Genomic DNA, 4922 nt, shown 5'->3' with positions numbered 1-4922 from the left:
AATCAAATAATTGTATGTGTGGGAGTCAATTTCTTACACTCCGCTCTTTCACATGATACATTTGTGTGGCGTCTACTTCCACCGATACTATAGTGTGTTAATTACTGTGGCTTTAAAGTGAGTTTTGAAATCTAGTAGAGTGTGTCCTCTAATTCTTTTGAAATCTAGTAAGTGTGTCTCCAGTTAATTCTTCTTCAAGGCTGTCTTGGCTATTACAGGTACTTTGATTTCCATATACATTTTAGAAATAGCTGGTAAATCCCCTCCCAATGCCTGCTACAATATTAACTGGAACAATCTTGATTTGACATTCTTACAATATGGAATCTTCTAATCTATGAAATTGATATATATTTTTCTCTTTATCTAGTGTTCTTTAATTTCTCTCAGAAACAGTTTTCAGGGATCTTCACTACATGTGTTCTTAGGCATTTAATGACTGTGAATGTGTGAATGTTAATCTCTATTGTGTTTTATTGAATTTCATTTTCTAAATACTCAGTGCTAATGTGGAGAAATACAGTACATTGCTATATGAATGCCATTGAGGTACAACTTAGGTACAATAGACCGCACCACTTTAAAGTACACAATTCAGGGCATTTCAGCAGCCGTAAACACTAATGAAACTACTGCCCCAATCGAGGTGCAGGGCATTTCCATGATCTCACAGCATTCCTTTGTCCCTTTGCAGTCCGTCACCCCCTCAACCCTCAGCTCCAGGCAACCACTGTCCTTACAGATGGCTTGGCACTTTAACAACTTTATGTAAATGGAACCATACCTGTATTCTTTCATGTCTGCGTTCCTTCATGTAGCATAATGACTTTAAAATCCATCCATTTGTATGGTAGCGAATGGAAACCTTTTGGTGGTGAACACGATGTAGTATATACAGAAGTCAAGTTATAATGATGTATACCTGAAATCTATAAAATGTGACAAAACCAAAGTTACGTCAAGAAACAATGAAAAATAAGAAATAATAAGAAAAGGACGGATTAACTTGCCTCTTTATTTCTGCAGCTGGCCAGGACACAGTCAGTAGCTGTGACACCAGCTGTTTCCTCTGGAGACTTTGGCAGTGTTGAGGGCTTGGAGCCAACATGGAGTCCAGGCATTGGTTCTGAGAAGCTGCAATCTGGCTGAGGTTCAGGGTCGCGGGTCAGGACAGGTCATCCAGCTGTCGGAAAAAGCAGAAGGGGGTCCAGCAAAACCACTGAGGTCATCTCTGGGTAGCACTGGCCACTTCCTCCAAGGAATCCACCACCACTACACTTCTCATGACTTCCTGGTACTAGACCGAGAGCTCCGGGAAGTTGGGATAATTTTGATTCATCTCTGCGTTCATGACCCCTAGCACCGAGTCAAGCACTCGAGGAGGCTCTCAGCAACATTTGTGCAACGGATTGAACAAAAGCGGCTGCAAATCGTCAGTCATCTCAACAACACTCCTGTCCCCAATGTCCTGTCAGGGATGCTCTGCTTTCTCCCAAGATGTAGCAAATCACCTTGCTTAGGATGGGGTCTGCCCTACACTCTCCATGTCTGAGGACACTCACCTGTGGTGAGCTCTGATGAAGAACGGATTGCCCTGAGGGATTCCTGACAATGGTTCACTCTGCCATTAGGAAGAGATGGCCTTGGCCTACCCTCCCATCATCTGGGCTGCCGCAACTCCCCAGTTGAGGAGACCTATCATTTTGTTGAAACCATCTGTTCGTGTTCTTCCTCTCACTGCTTTGATTTCCTTAGGGAAATATTACCAATAGGCGAACTCCCAGTCCTTATCACAGCATAAGGAAAATGAGGCACTCAACAAATATTTAAGAGATATTGTGGCTAAAGCTTTATTCAACTATAAATGCAAAAGAATATTACTATCACTGCTTCAGATGCAAGGGTCCCATTACCCTGGCCCCTCCTGACTCGAGGGCACAACTGCTTAAGGTAAGAATGGACATCTCCAACCCTTCTCCAAACACCGTTTATCCCTCTAAGCCCACATTTACTTGGAGGGCGTCCACTGTGAGGGCAGCACTGAGGTCAAGGCTGGGGGGTCTGGCGAAGAGCCTCGGGTGTGCCACCCTCCTCCTCTTGGAATTGGTACTCCCCAGCAGGAGAAACCAAACCTGATCCATCCTTGGGCCTCCCTGGCTGTTGCACAGGTTCCCTGTGGAGTAAGTTACTCTCCCAGTCCTCACTGCTCAGCTTAGGTTGCTCCTTGAGGAGTGGAGGATGCTGTACTCATTCCTCAGTGTCCCTTGATTTCTCTGAACTCAACTTGTCCTTATTCTCACCTCCTTTGCCAACGCACCTCCTCCACCAGCACCTTAATCTTCTTTGGGTTATCATCATCCTCCAAGTCTGCTGACTTTCTTTCTTCCATCTGCTCCCTCAATTCTGTGTTTTCAAGATGTGGTCTCAGCTCAGGCTCCTACAGGAGACACACAGAGAAGGGACCAATGCCAGGTCTCACCCGCAGTTCCCAGGGCACATTCCACACGCATCTCAGTCTCCCACGCACTCAGAGAAAACTGAACAGGAAGGGACATTGGAGAATTTGACTAACAACCTTATCTTACCGATGGGGAAAGTGAGGCCCAGAGGGAATAGGAGATTTTCCCACACTCCCTCAACGCTTGACAACAGCAGAGCCCCCACATAAGCCTTGGCCACAAGCTTCCCATCCAGAGTGTCTGCCACACCCTCCAGGAACCCACGGCTGAATTTCAGGAGCCAATGGATCAAACATGAGGATTTCCACTCTTCAAACAAAAACGGCTGAAGAACCTTTCCAGGGACAAATCTTTTACCACAGTTCTTTAGTCCTATTATTAATATTCAGTCGGTTTTCACACCTGGCTGACACCATGGGACCAAGGAACACAGAAATATTAAATAAAATTTATCACAGCCAAAATTAAAATCTATTTATATGATTATCTGTAAAATGTCTGGCTCTCGTGACGGAAGCTCATCTTCCAGAGAGCGGGCACTCTGTCCACCCGTTCGCCCCATCTCCCCAGTGCCTCCGCAAGGGCCTGACAGAGAAGCCATTCAGTAAATATTTATCAAATGGGTAAATAACAGTTTCCAAGAATAACTAACCCTCCCTGATGCCTTCCACTCCAATCACATTTCCACTCAAATCCTATTCCAGCTGTGAGCGGAAGCAATAAAGGCACAGCCTGAGGAAAGGCAGAGGAAGATTCAAACACCAGCTCCACCGTGGACCACACATGCTTCAGTGGATGATTTCATTGCCTGCTTTGAGCACGTCTATCCCCTGTACAAGAGAGAAGAATGTATAATGTAAAGTACAGAAGCTGCATTGACCACTACAGTTTTGGATGATTGAACGTGATATCAAGCAGCAGACAGGGCTCTAACCCCTGGGCACCAGCTTCAGAGCTAAAGAACCCCTACGTCAGAGTCAACGCGGTGCTTGTTCAAAACTTATGGGGACAAGGCCCAAGAAACTGCATTTCAGACAAAAATTCCAAGGAGATTCTCATACAAGGAAAAAGCCTCATCATTTAAAAATTTTAAAAAGCCTAGGATGGAGACTCTGAGACTCCCATTGGTAAGAAGAATGACTCAGCTTTCAGCACAGCAAGTCCCTTGTCCAAGGTCACCTTTCAATGGGAAACGTCCCCGTGTCCAGGAAGAGTTCCTAAGTGATGTGGGACGCCAAGAGGACTCTGCTTCCCAGTCTGGACTTTTAGCGTCTCCCTTGTCCTTTGATTTTCTCCTCTGCTCTGATCACTGGGGGATGTCAGCCCTCATAGGGGTCATTTCTTGATGAAGACCTCTGTTATTTTAGCCTCCTCTTGGAGAAACATATGGCAGAGGTCAATTCTGGGGCTCCACAGAGCTAGGCTTTCTCCTAAGCCACCTTGGTGAGGTGAAAGATGCCGTGACTGCTAGAAATCATATTAATAAAGAGGGACAGGGATAAACAGCGGATCATGAGGGCAGCCTCTCAGGTGACATAGAACCACAACATGATCAATATCAGACCTACTCAGGTGGGGAGGACATACCGACCAATTCTGTCAGCAGAGAGCGCAGCCACATCATTCTAGAATGCTGATCCACAGAACTGTGAGACAACAAATCTGTGATGTCTCACACCACTGTTTTTGTAATCTGTTAATATGCATCAATAAGGAACTAATTCAGATACTTACCTCTACTCTCCTGACTTTTCAATTTTCAGAAACATGTATGCTAATCCCTATAAAGCAAAAAAATCAAAGACCACAGTAGAAATGGTGTGCTCACTTCAGGTGACTATTCCCAAGCCCTTGTAATGGGAACACACTGTGAAGGGTATTTCAGGCACTGGACGAACGTCTCTTTCACGTTACCAAGCAGACCTCTAAAAGAATAAAGAGGATACAACACTTAACTCCATGTAACATTGTCTACGAATCCATCAGCTGTCTCTGTTTCCTACTGCAGATTATGTTTAGCTCCTTGTTCTCCTGAACTCACCAGACAAGGTGTTCTAGCAAGTGCCAGTTACCAGCATGGGCGAACCAATTCAAGGAGAGCAAGAGAGCCGCCGCTAGAGTAAGTTCCCCAGACAAAGTCCTTTGAATGCAATCTCCCCACTTATTTGGACTGGGAATACAGAAAAGATCTATTTTTTAAAGTCTCATTCTAACGAAAATTCAAACGTCTCTGTTTACCAATTTGTATTTTTCTCAAGCCCCATCGTGGAAACCTCACTTTTCAGAATGACTGAGTTCCCAATTGCTCGAGCCTGGCCTGTCTGTCAAGGGAAGTTAGGTAAGCCCAACCTCAAACCTCTCCTGTGAACCAGCCCCTCACCCTCAAAATCCAGAACAGCATGTGAACCCACAGGCAGTAGCATCCAACAAGTAAGAGGGATATGTTTGCACTGCTCTTGGCCC

At 45.2% G+C, this 4922-nt stretch overlaps 1 long non-coding RNA gene across 1 annotated transcript; it reads right to left on the bottom strand.

The window, feature by feature from the left end:
- Positions 1–1016: 1016 nt before the first annotated feature.
- On the bottom strand, positions 1017–3277 carry LOC123280659 (uncharacterized). Its single transcript, XR_006519769.2, has 3 exons — positions 3112–3277; positions 2301–2437; positions 1017–1183 (listed from the first exon to the last, which is right to left on the bottom strand). It is a non-coding gene; the product is annotated as an uncharacterized lncRNA (long non-coding RNA).
- Positions 3278–4922: the final 1645 nt, after the last annotated feature.

Source organism: Equus asinus, chromosome 25, assembly GCF_041296235.1.
Source record: "Equus asinus isolate D_3611 breed Donkey chromosome 25, EquAss-T2T_v2, whole genome shotgun sequence".
NCBI classification, from domain to species: Eukaryota; Metazoa; Chordata; class Mammalia; order Perissodactyla; family Equidae; genus Equus; species Equus asinus.
Note: the sequence above shows the minus strand (reverse complement) of the source record. Positions and strands in the feature narration are given on the sequence as shown.